The following is an 18,385-nucleotide window of genomic DNA, read 5'->3' on the forward strand; positions in this document are numbered from 1 at the left end:
CTAATTCATTTATTAAATCTATTAGTTTTTCTGTGGGTCCTTAGGGTTTTCTATATATAGTATGTCATCTGCATATAGTAACAATTTTACCTCTTCCCTTCCAATTTGTTTACCTTTTTTCTTTTTCTTATTGGATTGTTGTGGCTAGGACTTCCAATGCTATGTTAAATAGGAGTTGTGAGAGTAAGAATCCTTGTCTTGCCCCATATTTTAACAGGAAGCCTTTCAGCTATTCACTGTTGAGTATTTTACTGACTGAGCTTGTAATAAATGACTTTTACTATATTGATATATATCCCCTGTATACTCACCCACTTTGGTAAGTTTTTATCATGAGTGGATGTTGAATTTTGTAAAATGCTTTTTATGCATCTATTGAGATCATCAGGTGATTTTTGACTTTTCTTTTGTTAATGTGGTATATTACATTGATTTGCATATGTTAAACTATCCTTGTGAACTTGGAATGAATACCATGTGATCATGGTGTATGATCTTTTTATGTGTTGTTGAATTCTGTTTGATAATATTTTGTTGAGAATTTTTGTATTTATATTCAAGTAAATTGTCCTGTACTTCTCTTTTTTGGTGGTATGTGGTATCTTTATATGGTTTTAGTATCAGGGCGATGATAAATTCATACAACGTATTTAGGAGTTTTCCTTACTTTATGATCTTTTGGAAGAGATTGAGAAGGATTAATAGGAGTACTTTTTGTATGTTTGGTAGAATTCACCTGTGAAGCCACCTGGTCCTGGACTTTTATTTCTAGGGAGTTTATTATTATTATTAAAGATTCTGTTTCACTTCTAGTGATTCATCTTTTCAAATTATCTAGTTCTTGGCTAAATTTTTGTGGGCTGTATGTTTCTAAAAAGTTGTTCATTTCTTCTCAGTTGTCAATTTTTGGGGCTTAATTATTCATAGTATTCTCTCTCTCTCTTTTTTTTTTTTTTTTTGATTTTTCTGTTTTTTTTCAGGAAGGCCTATTTTGCTATGAACTTCTAAGAACTGCTTTTGCTTCATTCCATAGATTTTGTATTGGTTGTATTTTCATTGTTGATTGTCTTAAGGTATTTTTATATTTTCAATTTTTGATTTTCTCATTGACTCATTGGTTTTATAGTAGCATGTTGCTTAGTTTCCATTTAAACTTTTTTTTTTTTTAATAAATTCTTTTCCTGTGGTTGATTTCTAGTTTCACTCCACTGCGGTCACAGAAGATTCTTGAAATAATTTCTATACTCTTAAATTCGTTGCAGTTAGCTTTGTGCACTGGTATGTGGTGAATGCTAGAGAATGTTTCAGATGCACTTAAAAAGTATGTATATTTTGTATACTTTAATGGATGTAATGTTTTGAAAGTATCAATTAAGTCTATCTCTTCCATTGTATCGTTTAGAATATCTGTTACCTTATGCATTTTCCTTCTAGAAGATCTGTCCATTGATGTGAGTAGGGTGTTAAAGTCTTCTACTATTAATGAATCCTGATTATTTTCTCCCTTTATTTCTGTTAGTATTTGTTTTATATATTTGTGTGCTTTCATATTAGATGCACATATGATGATGAGTGTAAATTCCCCTTCTTGTATTGATGCTTTTATTATTATATACTGTCCTTTATCTTCTTTCATGGACTTTGTTTTAAAGCCTGCCTTATCTGATATGAGTCAGTTCAGTTCAGCTGCTCAGTCACGTCCGACTTTTTGTGACCCCATGAATCGCAGCACTCCAGGCCTCCCTGTCCATCACAAACTCCTGGAGTTTCCTCAAACTCATGCCCATCGAGTCAGTGATGCCATCCAACCATCTCATCCTCTGTTGTCCCCTTCTCCTCTTGCCCCCAATCCCTCCCAGCATCAGGGTCTTTTCCAATGAGTCAGCTCTTCACATGAGGTTGCCAGAGTATTGGAGTTTCAGCTTCAGCATCAGTCCTTCCAATGAACACCCAGGACTGATCTCCTTCAGGATGGACTGGTTGGATCTCCTTGCAGTCCAAGGGACTCTCAAGAGTCTTCTCCAACACCATAGTTCAAAAGCATCAATTTTTTGGCGCTCAGCTTTCTTCACAGTCCAACTCTCACATCCATACATGACCAATGGAAAAACCATAGCCTTGACCAGATGAACCTTTGTTGGCAAAGCAATGTTTCTGCTTTTTAATATGCTGTCTTGGCTGGTCATCACTTTCCTTCCAAGTTGTAAGCGTCTTTTAATTTCATGGCTGCAGTCACTATCTGCAGTGATTTTGGAGCCCCAAAAAATAAAGTCTGACCCTGTTTCCACTATCTCCCCATCTATTTCCCATGAGGTGATGGAACCAGATGCCATGATCTTAGTTTTCTGAATATTGAGCTTTAAGCCAACTTTTTCACTCGCCTCTTTCACTTTCATCAAGAGGCTTTTTAGTTCCTCTTCACTTTCTGCCATAAGGTTGTTGTCATCTGCATATCTGAGGTTATTGAAATTTCTCCTGGCAATCTTAATTCCAGCTTGTGCTCCTTCCAGCCCAGCATTTCTCATGATGTATTCTGCATATAAGTTAAATAAGCTGGGTGACAATATACAGCCTTGACGTACTCCTTTTCCTATTTGGAACCAGTCTTTTGTTCCATGTCCAGTTCTAACTGTTGCTTCCTGACCTGCATATAGGTTTCTCAAGAGGCAGGTCAGGTGGTCTGGTATTCCCATCTCCTTCAGAATTTTCCACAGTTTATTGTGATCCACACAGTTGAAGGCTTTGGCGTAGTCAATTAAGCAGAAATAGATGTTTTTCTGGAACTCGCTTGCTTTTTCGATGATCCAGTGGATATTGGCAATTTGATCTCTGGTTTCTCTGCCTTTTCTAAACCCAGCTTGAACATCTGGAAGTTCTCGGTTCACATATTGCTGAAGTCTGACTTGGAGAATTTTGAGCATTACCTTACTAGCGTGTGAGATGAGTGCAATGTGCAGTAGTTTGAGCATTCTTTGCGATTGCCTTTCTTAGGGACTGGAATGAATACGGACCTTTTCCAGTTCTGTGGCCACTGCTGAGTTTTCCAAATTTGCTGGCATATTGAGTGCAGCACCTTCACAGCATCATCGTTTAGGATTTGAAATAGCTCAACTGGAATTCCATCACATCCACTAGCTTTGTTCATAGCGATGCTTCCTAAAGCCCACTTGACTTCACATTCCAGGATGTCTGGCTCTAGGTGAGTGATCACACCAAAGTGATTATCTGGGTCATGAAGATCTTTTTTGTACAGTTCTTCTGTGTATTCTTGCCACATCTTCTTAATATCTTCTGCTTCTGTTAGGCCCATACCATTTCTGTCCTTTATTGAGCCCATTTTTTTCATGCAGTTCAAATTTCCTTGTCGTTTATGTTTACATGAAATATCTTACTCTATCCCCTCACTTCCAATGTATGTGTGTCTTTTGCCCTGTGGTGGGTCTCTCACTGGCATCATATTGTAGGCTCTTGTTTTTTTAATCCAGTCTTCCACTCTGTCTTTTGATTGAAGCATTCAGTCCACTGACTTTTAAAGTAATAATTGATACCTATGTATTTATTGCCACTTTCAGCTTGTTTTCCAGTTATTCTATTTCTTCTTTGTTCCTTTCTTTTTCTTTTTGTTGTTTGATGCCACTTTAGGCATTGTTTTCTAATTGATTTTATGTTTCTTCTTTTTCCCTCTCTCTTTTTGTGGTTTGATTATTTCTTTTTATTTTATGCTTGTGTCTCTTCCTTTTTTTTTTTTTTAATTTGTCATTGCCTTGTTTTCAAGTATGTTAACTCCTTCCTATATATACTTACTTTAGACTGATACTCATGTATGCTCAAATATACATTCTAAAAAAAAAATCTACAGTTTCTTGGTCTCCTTCCATACATTTTATGATCTTGATGTGCCTTTTTACATCTTCACATTTACCCTTTTGCTGTTCCTTGTGTTTACATCATGTTCATAAGTAGGATTGTTTTCTCCTTTTGATCTGTATAATGGCTAATGTAAGTAATTTACTTTCCAGTTGTGATTTCCTCCTTCCTGTATCTTCTTGCTTCTCTTCTATTTAGAGAAGACCTTTCATTATTTCATTTAGGATCAGTTTAATATTACTGTATTCTTGTAGCTTTTGCTTATCTGGGAAATTACCCACCCCACCCCCCATTCTAAATGATAGGCTTGCTAAGTAGATTATACTAGGTTGCAGATTTTTCAGTTTCAAATCTTTGAATATACTTTACCACTCCCCTCTGGTCTGCAGCATTTCTGTAGAGAAGTCAGCTGATAACCTTATGGAATTTCCCTTTTAATTAACTGTTTGCTGTCATTTTGCTGCCATTAGAAACCCCTCTTTTATCTTTAACTTTTGCCATTTTTATTATAATGTCTAGGTGTAGGTCTGTTTGGGTTCATCTTGGTTAGGATAGTCTGTGGTTCCTATATTTGGATATCTGTTTCCTTCTTTAAGTTTGGACATTTTTCAATCATAATTTCTTCAAATACATTTTCAATCCCCTTTGCTCTTTCTTCTAGAATTCCTAATATATATAAATTCATACACTTTCTATCATCCCATTTGTCTCTTAAATCACTTTCTTTCTTTTTTTTCCATTTGACTTTCTACCTGCAGTTTTGACTGGGTAATTTCCATTATTCTATCTTCCAGGTCACTTATTCTTGATTTGTCATTATTCATTCTGCTATTCATTGCCCTTAGCTCAACTTCCATCATGGTAAATGAGTTTTCTAATTTTCCTTTTCTTTCCCTTATAATTTGTAGTTACTTTTTTAAAGTAATTTGCATTGCTGTCAATAGCCTTTTTAAAATTCCTTTGGTATTTTCATTACTTCCTTTTTAAACTTGGTGTCTATGAGACTTATGAAGATGTTTATCTCATTGTTCCTTCAGAGAAATTTTCTTGGTTTTTCAACTGGGTGTGGTTCCTTTGCTTCTTCATTTTGCTTATATTTCTCTTAAACTCTGTTGAGTTTAGGAGAAACAATTTTCTACTGTACTCTTGGAGGAAGTATCCCTGTGTGGTTCATGTGGGTTTAATATTTTTTGGGTGTGAGGGCTGTTTTTGATTTGGCTGTTTTGGATGCTTGCTGTCTCTTTCCTCAGTGTGTGCTGGCCATTATCCTCTTGGTGGGTGATATACAGGTACATGATCCACATGTGCTCCCAGGAAGGTAGGGGCAGAAGTTGGCACCTGGTCTTAAGACGTTTAGTGGTGTTGCCAGTGGGCCACACATCTCCTGAGGAGACAGGGGCACTGGTTGGTGCCTGATTAGGTGCTGGCAGGTCATGCATGCTTCCAAGAAGGTGGAGGCAGTGATCAGCACCTTCTCCCAGAACCCTCAGCAGCAGAGGTCCACACCCTCTTCGGGAGTCTGAGATAGCAGCCTCAGCTCATGATTGCCCCCAGATCTTGTCTAAGGCGTGCCTGCTCTCTGAAAGCACACGCACACAGAAAGAAGCTCCTATTGTGGTCTGGCCCTTCTCCTCACTGCCCTCCAGCAATGGTGTCTCGTCTCTCTGGTGGGTCCAGACTTCTTCCTGTGCTGCTTCAGTTGTGATGCATCTTGCCCTAGCCTTCTCTGGCTGTCTCCACACAGTCAACACAGTCCTCTCCATAGGTCTGAACTCTGAAGCTCAAGGCTCAGTACCCAGAGCCCACCCACCCCAGTGGACAATGGTCTCAGGTGAGAAGTGCTAAGCAGAAGCACAAAACAACTGTTTGGGTCTCTCTCCCTTTGCCCTTCATAAACAGGTGGCTGAGCTCTCCTCTGAGCCTCCAAAGCTCCTCCTGTGTTCCAGTTTATCTTGCCATCAGTACAGGGACTTTTCCTGTTTCATAGCTCCCTCCCAGGGTCACAAGTCCCATCCTCATTCCTTCCTTCCTTTTTCTTTTTTTCCCTACTCAGTTACATGAACAGTTTCTTGGCCTTTTGCAAGTCTCAGGGCTTCTGCCAGTTTTCTGTAGATGTTTTGTGAGAATAATTCCGCATGCAGTTTCATTTTTGATATATTTGTGGTAGAAGATGAGTCCCACATCCTATTCACCTCCTATTTTGATATAATATTCTTGATGCAGCTTTAAATGAGATTGTATTTTTATTTTTTCATATTTTTTTTAGTATATAGGAAAGATTTCTATGTATTAATCTATCCTGAAACCTTGAAAGTGAAAGTGAAGTCCTGTTCGACTCTTTGCGACCCCATGGACTGTAGCCTACCAGACTCCTCCCTCCATAGGATTCTCCAGGCAAGAGTACTGGAGTGGGTTGCCATTTCCTTCTCCAGGGGATCTTCCAAACTCAGGGATTGAACCCAGGTCTCCCGGATTCCAGGCAAACACTTTAACCTCTAAGCCACCACTGAATGTTTATTCTTTGGATGGAAACATTAGGATTCTCTATATACAGCATCATACCATCTGCAAATAGTGTCAGTTTACCTCTTTCCTTTCAATCTGAATATATTTTCTTCTTTTTTCTTGTCTTATTGCTGTGGCTAGGACTTCCAATATTATGTTAAATAGAAACAGTAAGAGTAAGCCTCCTTGTCTTATTCCTGAATTTAACAGGAAAGCTTTCAGCTTTTTACTGTTGAGTAGTTGAGTAGTGGTGGGTTTGTTCTAAGGGCCTTTATTATGTTCAGATATGCTTCCTCTATACCCACTTTAATGAGAGTTTTTATCATGAATGAATGTTGTATTTTGTCAAGTGCTTTCCTGAATCTATTGAGATGATAATGTGGTGATTGTGCTTCTCTTTGTTGATATGGTGCATCACATTGGTTGATTTGCATTTGTTGAACCATCCTTGTGACATTGGAATCAGTCCAGTTCAGTTGCTCAGTTGAATCTGACTCTTTGTGACCACATGGACTGCAGCATGCCAGGCCTCCCTGCCCATCACCAACTCCTAGAGTTTACCCAAACTCATGTCCATTTAGTTGGTGATGCCATCCAACCATCTCATCCTCTGTTGTCCCCTTCTCCTCCTGCCTTCAATCTTTTCCAGCATCAGGGTCTTTTCTAATGAATCAGTTCTTCACATCAGGTTGCCAGAGTATTGGAGTTTCAGCTTCAGCATCAGTCCTTCCAATGAATATTCAGGACTGATTTCCGTTAGAGTGGACTGGTTGGATCTCCTTGCAGTCCAAGGGACTCTCAAGAGTCTTCTCCAACACCATGTTGGAATAAATCTAGCTTAATCATGATGTGTACTCCTTTTTGTGTATTATTGAGTTCTGTTTGCAAATATTTTCTTGAGAATTTTTACATCTCTATCAAAGGTAAATAATTTTAAAAAGAAAGTACAATTTTATTTCTTGTAATGCCTTTCTCTGATTTTAGTATTTGACCAGCTGACCTGCCTCTTGAGAAACCTGTATGCAGGTCAGGAAGCAACAGTTAGAACTGGACATGGAACAACAGACTGGTTCCAAATAGGAAAAGGAGTATGTCAAGGCTATATAGTGTTACCCTGCTTATTTAACTTATATGCAGAGTACATCATGAGAAACACTGGGATGGATGAAGCACAAGTTGGAATCAAGATTGCTGGGAGAAATATCAATAACCTCAGATATGCAGATGACACCACCCTTATGGCAGAAAGTGAAGAAGAACTAAAGAGCCTCTTGATGATAGTGAAAGAGAAGAGTGAAAAAGTTGGCTTAAAGCTCAACATTCAGAAAACTAAGATCATGGCATCCAGTCCCATCACTTCATGGCAAATAGATAGGGAGACAGTGGAAACAGTGGCTGACTTTACTTTTGGGGGCTCCAAAATTCCTGCAGATGGTGATTGCAGCCATGAAATTAAAAGATGCTTGCTCCTTGGAATAAAAGCAATTACCAATCTAGACAGCATTTTAAAAAGCAGAGACATTACTTTGCCAACAAAGGTCCGTCTAATCAAGGCTATGGTTTCTCCAGTAGTCATGTATGGATGTGAAAGTTGGACTGTAAAGAAAGCTGAGCACCGAAGAATTGATGCTTTTGAACTATGGTGTTGGAGAAGACTCTTGAGAGTCCCTTGGACTGCAAGAGATCCAACCAGTCCATCCTAAAGGAGATCAGTCCTTGGTGTTCACTGGAAGGACTGATGTTGAAGCTGAAGCTCCAATACTTTGATCACCTGATGCAAAGTGCTGACTCATTTGAAAAGACCCTGATGTTGGAAAAGATTGAGGACAGGAGGAAAAGGGGACGACAGAGGATGGTATGGTTGGATGGCATCACCGACTCAATGGACATGAGTTTGGGTAAACTCTGGGAGTTGGTGATCGACAAGGAGGCCTGGTGTGCTGCCGTTCATGGGGCCGCAAAGTGTCAGATACGACTGAGCGACTGAACTGAACTGAATTTTGGCCTTGTAAAGTGACTATTGAAGTGTTCTCTCCTTGTCATTGCTTTGGAATAGTTTAAGAAAGATAGATGTGTGTTCTGATTTATATGTTTGGTAGAATTCCCCAGTAAATCTGTCTGGTCCTGGATTTTTGCTTGAATGGATTTTAACTACCAATTAATTTCAACTTTAGTCGTCTGTCTGTTCCAACTGTTTTGTTTTGTTTTTTTCCACTTATTTTTAATTTTTATTAGAATCTGGTTCCTTTACAATGATGTGTTGGTTTATGCTGTCCAGCAAAGTGAATCAGTTATATGTGTATATATATATCCCCTCTTTTTTAGATTTCCTTCCCATTTAGGTCACCACACATCATTGACTACAGTTCCCTGTGATATACAATAGGTTCTCATTAGTTACCTATTTTACACATAACACTGTATACATGTCAGTCCTAACAGCTTAATTCATTCTTGCCCTTTCTTCACCCATTGGTATCCTTATGTTTGTTCTCTGCATCTATGTCTCTATTTCTGCTTTACAAATAAGTTCGCCTGTACTAGATTTTTCTAGATTCCACATATAAGTGATATTATACAATGTTTGTTTTCCTCTTTCTGAGTTACCTCACTCTGTATGACAGTCTCTAGGTTTATCTATGTCTCTGAAAATAGCACTATTTCACTCCTTTTTATGAAGTGGTAATATTCCATTATATATGTACTGCATTATATCTATCCATTTCTCTGTTGATGGACATTTAGGTTGCTTCCATGCCCTGGCTATTGTAAATAGTGCTGCAATATATATTGGGGTGTATGTATATTTTGGGGTTATGGTTTTCTTCAGGTATATGCCCAGGCATTGGGATTGCTGGGTCATATGGTAGTTCTGTCTTTACTTTTCTGAGGAACCTTCATACTGTTTTCCACAGTGGTTATATCAATTTACATTCCTACCAACAGAATATGAGGTGTCCCTTTTCTCAACAGCCTCTGAAGCATTTATTATTTGTAGATTTTTTTTTTTTAATTATGGCCAGTCTCACTGGTGTGAGGTGATATCTCATTGAAGTTTTGATTTGCATTTCTCTTGCTTATTAGGGATGTTTGATATCTTTCATTTTTTTGGTCCATCTGTATATCTTCTTTGGAGACATGTCTATTTAGATCTTTCCCCTAATCTTTGGTTAGGTTGTTTGATTTTTGGATATTGAGCTGCATGAGTTGTTTGAATATTTTGAAGATTAATCCCTTGTTAGTTGCTTCATTTGCAAATATTTTCTCCCAATCTAATGGTTGTTTTTATGTTTCTCTTTTCTGTGCAAAGCTTTTAATTTTCATTAGGCCCCATTTTTTTATTTTTCTTTTTTATTTTTATTACTCTAGGAGGTGGGTCAAAAACAATTTTGCTGTTATTTATGTCAAAGAATGTTCTGCCTATGTTTTCCTCTCAGAACTTTATAGTGTCTGATTTTATGCACATTTAAGTCTTTGATCCATTGAATTTATTTTTGTGTATGGTGTCAGGGAATGTTCTAATTTCATTCTTTTACATGGAGTTTTCCCAGCATCTTTTATTGAAGAGATTGTCTTTTCTCCATTGTATGTTCTTGTGTCTTTTTTCAAAGATTTATTAACCATAGAAGCAAAAGTTTATGTCTAGGCTTTCTATCCTGTTCCATTGACATATATTTCTATATTTTGTACTTTCTATATATTTCTGTATTTCGTATGTTGGACCAGTATCACACTGCCTTGTTTTCTGGAGCTTTGTAGCATAGTCTGAAGTCAGGGAGTCCAATTTCTTCCTTTCCATTTTTCTTTCTCATGATTGCTTTGATAGTCAGGGTCTTTTGTGTTGCCATACAAATTGTAAAAACTTTTTGTTCGAATTCTGAAAAATGCCATTGGTAATTTCATAGAGATTGAATTAAATCTCTAGGTTGCTTTGAGTAGTAGAGTCATTTTCACAATATTGATTCTTTCAATACAAAAATATGGTACATCTCTACATCTGTTTGTGTTGCCTTTATCTTCATTAATCAATATCTTATAGTTTCCTGTGAACAGGTCTTTTGCTTCCTTAGGTAGGTTTATTCATAGGTATTTTATTTTATTTATGTGTGATGGTAAATGAGATTGTTTCCTTAATCTCTATGATATTTCATTGTTAGTGTATAGAAATGAATGTAATTTCTTATATGAATTTTGAAGTCTGAACTTGATCAAATTTTTTGAAAAGTTCTAATAGTTTTCTGGTGGCATTTTTAGGATTTTCTATGTATAGTTTCATGTCATCTACCAACAAGGACAATTTAACTTCTTTTCCAATTTGAACGTCTTTTATTTTTTTCTTCTCTTATCTCCAGGTCTATGACATGCAACTATGTGCAATAATAGTAGTGAGAATAAGCATCCTGGTCTTTTTTTTATTTTAGAAGAAATTCTTTCATTTTTCACTATTGAGAATAATTTTTGTAGGTTTGTCAAATGTGACCTGTATCACATTGAGGTAGGTCCTCACTATGCCTACTTTCTGGAGATTTTTGTCATAAATGGTGTTGAATTTTGTCAAAAGCTTTTTCTACATCTGTTGAGATGATCATTTGGTTTTTATTCTTCAATTTGTTAATATGTTGTTTCACAGTAATTCATTTGTATATATTGAGAAATCTTGTATCCCTTGCATAAATTCCACTTTATCATGGTGTGTGATCCTTTTAATGTGTTGTTGGATTCTGGTTGCTAGTATTTTTTGAGGATTTTTGTGTCTATGTTCATCAGGGATGCTGATCTGTAATTTTCTTTGTCTTGTGCTGTCTTTGGTTTTGGTATCAGGGTGTTGTTGGTCTCTTACCATGAGCTTGGGAGTGTTCCATACTCTGCAATATTGTTGGAAGAGTTTGAAAATGATAGGAGTTATCTTCTCTAAAAGTTTGATAGAATTCATCTGTGAAACCATCTGTTCCTCAACTTTTATTTATTGGTTATCACCACCTACTGAGAGCTTTCATATTAGGGAGAGCTAGCCATGTGCTCCCGAGACAGCTGAGTGGGTTCTGGCACCCACTGGTGGAGTTGCTGGTTGCTGAAGCTATATGTGCCCTCCCAGGACAGCATGGGCTTCCATTGTGGCTCGGCTGGTAAATAATCCACCTGCAATAGGGGAAACCTGAGTTCGATCCCTGGATTGGGAAGAACCCCTTGGAGAAGGGAAAGGCTACCCACTCCAGTAGTCTGGAGTGGAGAATTCCATGGACTATACAGTCCATGGGATTGCAAAAAGTCAGACAAGACTGAGTGACTTTCACTTTCACTTTCTTTCTTTCAGGACAGCATGAGGTCCACTGTCAGGTCCTGGGGCCCATTGGCAGAATTCCCAGTGGCTGGGCCCATCCATGCCCCTCTGTGGCCTGCTGGTGGAATTGCTAGTGACTGAAACTGTCTGTGCCTGGCTGGCTCAGTGGGGGTAGGGTTTTCTGACCCACTGGCATAATTTCTAGTTTGGGGAGCTATCAACATCCCTTTGGGATAGCATGGGCAGGTCCTTGAGCCCACTGGCAGAATTACCAGTGGTTGGATCCATCCATGCCCTTCTGGGGCATGCGGGGCAGGTCCTGTGAACTGCATGTGAAATTTCTGATCTCAGGATCTGACCATGCCCTTCCAGATCAAGTGGGGGCAGTTTCTGGGACCCACTGGTGAAATTGCTGGTGGCTGGATCTGTCCATGCTCTTCCAGGTCATCAGCAGTGGGTTCTCTGACCCGCTGAAGGAATCTCCAGTTTTGGAAGCTGTCCACTCCCTTTTGGGGCAGCATGAGTAGGTCCTGGGCCATTCATGGGAATCCCAGTGGCTGGACCATCCACTCCCCTCCAGTTCAGCAGTGACAAGTCTACTAGTAGAATTGCCAGTGGCTGGATCTGTCTGAACCCTTCTGCATCAGTAGGGGTGGGAAGAACTTCTAGTTTTGGGATCTGTCTGTGCCCTTCCAGGTCAGTAGGGGTGAGACCTGGCATCTGCCTGCAGGCCTAGGAGAGGTGGCCAGTGCCCACCTCTGGAGTCCAAGATGGTAGAGGCAATTCACACCAGTCCCTGGAGATACTATAGGCCGAATCCTATTGCCTAGGGGTTCTCATAGGGAAAGAAACTTTTATGGTGGTCCCAGCCCTTCCCTTGCTCTTCTCCCAATAATGGTGCATTGACTCTCTGGTGGGGCAAGGCTTCTTCCTAGTATACCCTCAGTTGCCACAGCTTGAACTTTGCAGGCTGTTTCCATACCTAACCTGGTGCTTTCCCTGCAACTGAGCTTTGGAATCTGAGCTTCAGCACCCACCCCCACACCCTGTGTACAGGGGAGTGTCTCAGGCTGGAGAATGCAGGTCAACCCACTGTGTAGGTGACTTATTCCATCTTGCCTTCCACAAACAACTTGCTGCTTTCCCCCTTTTAAGCTCTAAAACTGCCCCCTCCGCTCTAATTTCTCCACTGGTGAGGAGCCTTCTAAGGTGTGGAAACATTTCCTCTTTCACAGTCCCCTCCCCAGAGAGGCCCCATCCTGATTCTTTTTTTTTCTTTCTGTCCTACTCAGTTATGTGGAGGTTTTCTTATCTTTTCAGAGGTCTGAGGTCTTCTGTAGGCAGCCAGTAGCTGTTCTATGTGAATCATTCCACCGTAGACATATTTTCAATGTTTCTGTGGAGAGAGTTGAACTCTGCTTCTTACTTGATCTCCCTCTCAAACTGTTTTTCTTGACTCAGTTTTGGCAGGCTTTGCATTTCTGGAAATTTGTCCATTTCTTTTAGGTTGTCCAATTTGTTGGTATATAACTGTTCATAGAATTTTTTTTTTGGTATCACTGTGATAATGATTGTTATTTCTCCTCTTTCATTTCTTATTTTATTTGAATCATCTCTCTTTCTCTTCTTGATGAGTTTTGCTAAAGATTTGTTAATTTTGTTTTTCATCTTTTCAGCAAACCAGGTATTGATTTCACCTTTTCTGTTGTGCTTTGGTCTCTATTTCCTCTCTGATTTTTATTATTTCCTTCCTTCTGCTTATCTTAGGCTTTGTTCCTTTTCTGATTGTTTAGGTCCTAGTTTAGGTTGCTTATTTGAGATTTTTATAGTTTCTTCAGGAAGGCCTGTATTCTTCTCTCTTAGAATTGCTTTCTCTACATTCCATAGATTTTGTGAAGTTGTTTTGCCAATATTATTTGTCTCAAAACATTCTCTGATTTCTTTGATTTCATCACTGACCCATTGGTATTTCAGTAGCATGTTGTTTAGTCTCCAAGTTTTTGTTCTTTTCCTATTTTTCTTTCTGTAGTTGATCTTTAGTTTTATAATACTGTAGTCAGAAAAGATGCTTTGAATATTTTTTCTCTTTATTTTTATTGATGTATTGTTGATTTAAAATGTGTTAACTATAAGTGTACAGCAAAGTGATTCATATATATATACACATATACATACAGATACACATAAATGCATCCAGATTATTTTCCATTATAGATTATTGCAACATATCAAATATAGTTCTCTGTGCTATATAGTAGGTCCTCATTGATTATCTATTTTATATATAGTAGTGTGTATCTGTTAATTCAAAACTACTACTTTATTCCTGCCCACCCTTTCCTCCAAAGAAAGCTGCATTTTGCAGATCTTTGAGATTTTTTAAATCCAGTCACCCACTTGGTCTTTTGATCAAAGAAGTTAGTTTATTGACATTCAAAGTAATTATTGATAGTTCTGCCTTTTTGTCATTTTATTCTTTGATTTCCATTTGTCTTTGTAGGTTTTGTTTCTTCTTTTATGGTTTGATTAGTTTCTTTTGATTAGTAATAGTCTTAAGTTCTCTCCTTTTAGGTTTTTTTTGAATCTATTGTATGTTTTTGATTATGATTACCATGGGGTTATGTGTGTTTTCTCATAACTATGTCTACTTGCTTTAAACTGATGAGAAGTGAAGTCACTCAGTCCTGTCCGACTCTTTGTGATCCGATGGACTGTAGCCTACTACCAGGCTTCTCCATCCACGGGATTTTCCAGGCAAGAGTACTGGAGTGGGTTGTCATTTCCTTCTCCAGGGTATCTTCCCAAACCCAGGGATTGAACCCAGGCCTCCTGCATTGCAGGCAGATGCTTTATCCTCTGAGCCACTAAGGAAGCCCTTTAAACTGATAATCATTTAAATTTAACACAGTCTAAGCTATCCACATTTTTTATCCCCCTCAGCTCCATTTTGTAATTTTGATGGTCTGTTTTACATCATCTTCAAGTTTATCCTTTTACTGTTTAGCTATAATCACTTTTACAATTCTTTTTTTTTTTTAATCTATGTACTGGTTTGTTTAAGTGATCTTCAATCTTTACTGTATATTTGCCTTTTTTACTGGAATTTTCCCTTTCCTATAGTTCCCTGTTGCTTTCCATTTAGAGAAGACCTTTCAACATTTCTTTTATGATAGGTTTAGTAATGCTTAATTCTTTCTGCTTATCTGAGAAATCCTTTCTCATTCTGTTCTAAATGATAATCTTGCTAGGTAGATTATCCTTGCATTCCCACCCCTGCCCCCTCCCCCCCTTTTAGCCTGTTAAATACACCACTCCCTTCTGGCCTGCAAAGGTTCTACAAAGAAATCAGCTGATAGCCTTATGGATATTTCCTTTTAAATGACTCTTTCTCTTGCTGCTTTACAATTCTCTACCTTTAACTTTTGTAATTTTAATTATGATATGTCTTAGCATGGGGCTGTCTGAGTTCATCTTGTTTGGAACCTTCTGACTACCTTGTCCTGGGTATCTGTTTCCTTATTTGGTAGGGATATTTTTAGCCATAATTTCTTCAAATACTTTTTTGATCACTTTCCCTGTCCTTCTGAAACCCCAGTTATGCATAAGTTGGCACATTTTATATCATCTAACAGAGCTAATATGTTGCTTTCATGTTTTTTTCATTTTTTGGTGTGCTGTTTTGATTGGGTGATTTATGTTATTCTATCTTCCAGATTATCCATTTATTCTTCTGTGTCATTCAGTTGGCTGTTCATTGCTCTACATTGTTGTTCTTTATCTCAGAAATTAAATGATTTATTAAATTATTATTTAATTATAAATTAATTATAAATTATTGATCAGGTCATTTTCATGGTTTCTAGTTCCTTGTTATAATGGTCTGCATTTATAACAACAATCTGTCTTAATTCAGTTAGTATTTTTATTACCTTGATGTCTGGTAATCCCTGAAAGACTAAATAATAAAACAGATTATCTTACTCCTCATTGGGAATAGTTCCTCTGCCTTTTCATTTGACTTTCTCTGTCTTTATAGGTTTCTCTTGTCTTCATACATTTCTCTGTCTTTTTAAACAGTTGTCTGTTGTGGTCTTGAAGGTGTATTTTTATGTGGGATCTTCCCTATGTAGACTGTGTCCAGGGTCTTTGGTGCAAGGGTTGATTTTGTATGGGCTATAACCATTTCTTTCCTCAGCATGTACTGGCCACTATCAAGGTGACCGAGGGGGAGGCTGTTGGAGGGTCTCAAGCCTGCACAGGGTGTCAGGTGGGACTTCCTCTCTGCTCTGTGGCTGTCACTACTCTATCAGGGGCAGGGCTTCCTTCCCAGTTGCTTGAGCAGAAACCCTAAATGTTAGGATTGAGCAAGATCTTGAGTGCATAGTTTGCCCCAAAAGATGGGAATGCTGGAGCATCAGACCTGTTGCCTATATAGGTGTCTGCAGCTCGTCTCAGATGCAACCCAACCCATGATTGGGTCTCTCCCCCTGTGAATCGTTACCCCAGCTGTTTGTGGTGTGAAGTGGGCATGGCAGGAGCATTCCCTAGCCTGGGGGTCATATGTTGTGGCTGAAGGAACTGATGTGTCTGTTCTGCTGTCAGAGGTCAGTGCCAATCATGTTGGCACTGATAGAGCTACCAGCAACATTTTTGGCACTGCCCGGCCTGAACCATACCCCAGGCCCCCAAGCCTCTTTTTGCATCCCTAGACTGAGCCTTCTCCCAAAACCTGTCGGTACCAGAGCCAGCGCCAAGCTGTGGCAGTGGAGTGTGCAGCGCCAGAGCATTTGCTCAGCTGGGAAGTGGGACTTTGATTTGCTGACGTGGTGGTTCCCAAGATGCTGTCTGAGTACGCACCAATAGTGGTTGCCACTATTCTACACCATGGACCATTTCTGCATCCCTAGATTGTTTTTCCAGGGCTTGTCTGCCCCAGATCCAGTGCCAAGTTGTGGCATGAAGTGGGTAGGGCCAGAGTATCCATTCAGCTGGGAGCAGAAAACCTTGGTTTGCTGCTCACAGTCATCCCTGTGATGCCACAGCTGCTCCTTTTGGACCACACCCCAGGCCCCTGAACTGCCTCTGCATAGCCAGGTCAAGTCTTTTCCTAGGTTCTCACGACCTGGGGGCCCAGATCCCAACCCCACTCAGATTGGGGTGTACCTCAAGGTGGCAGCCAGCCGCCAGTAAAGAGTTCTCTACTCCCTGTTTGTTGACAAGCCAGCACTCAGACACTGTTCATGAGTGGAGTCCAGGCCTCTCTAGCTAGGGCAGTTCATCTCCTCTGTGTAGGACCTTAGGGTTGGGATGCTTAGCCTGTGTCTTGACCCACTCAAGGTGAGTGTCTGCCTGAGTGGACTTACTCTTCCCTACAGATGCCTCTCAGGATGCAGGTCTCAACCCTATGCCTTTTTTCACTCTACCTTGTTTCATGGAAATCTTTTTTTGCAGTTTTGGTTATATAGGTGTTCTTACACCAGTTTCCAGTTTTCTGTGAGAATTATTCCATATGTAGATGTATTTTTCATGTGTCTGTAGGCAGTGGTGAGTCCCATGTCTTCCTGCTCCACTATCTTGATCCAGTCTTCTCTCAGACTTTTGAACATGGTTTCTAGAATCAAATTTCACTTCCACTTTGTACTATGTGATGTTGGGCAAATCACTTAAGTTCTCTGTGATGGAGTAACACTATGAGTCATATGAAGATAAAATTATTTTCCTTACAGAGTTACTTTTAAAATACTGTGAATTAAGAAAATGCTTAGAACGGTACCTCACATATAGAAAGAGCTATGTAAATGTTTACTATTTTAAAATACAATTGAATACCAAGAGTAAATTCCAATAAAGTATGCTTTATACAGTATAGAAAGACTAACTGATATAATTATGTGTTTGAGTTCTCATAGACTCAAAAGAGACAGCCAGAAAATGATTGTGTGTGTGTGTGTGTGTGTGTATGAATGTATGTTTGTCTATTTGGCTCCTTCTCTAATATAGCAACTCTAGTTCACACTCCATTTAGCTAAATGAAAGATGTTTACACTTCCTTTAAGGCTGTTGCTCTTCCAGTTCCTCTGGCAGCAGATATAAGAGAATAACATCCTGCTTTTGTGGCCAAAGATACCTCGGCTGCAAAAATGTTGTGCTGAATACATTTGAGGAAATAAATGATAGGCTGCTCTCACAAAGGCTGCATAATGTTTGAGAAAAGTTTAGTCTTTAGTTTTCAATTTTCCATGCAGTTAGCTATTATTCTGAAACATTTCTTAACTCCCAAAGTGCAGCCAGCAGCTTCAGGAACTGACAACATTTATAAGCTCCAAGTAAGTGGTTTCACTCTGTTGATCCCTACTTACAAAGGATACATGTGGGTTTTGGTCACAACTGGAAATACTTGAATTTGTATTTTAAGTGGAAACCTCATTGGCTGTTTTAATGTATTGAAAATTGTAAGAATTTTACTGAAGGCATATCCAAGATGGTTTTATAAAAGTTAAAGAATCAATAGGTGATTTATTCCAATTTTTTCCTATTCCTGAGTGACTAGCACAGAGGACAGTAAAATTTCTAATATTTTTATTAGGTTTATGAAAGTAGAACTTCTCTGTCTTGACTCCAATTATTTTCAAAGTATTTGAGAAAGAGTCAAGGGGAGAGGTTAGTTCTCTATCAATTAGTTCTTTTTTTTTTTTTTTAATAATAATTATGTATTAGAAGTCACCAAGTTTT

This window comes from Dama dama, chromosome 33 (assembly GCF_033118175.1).
Source record: "Dama dama isolate Ldn47 chromosome 33, ASM3311817v1, whole genome shotgun sequence".
Taxonomy (NCBI): Eukaryota; Metazoa; Chordata; class Mammalia; order Artiodactyla; family Cervidae; genus Dama; species Dama dama.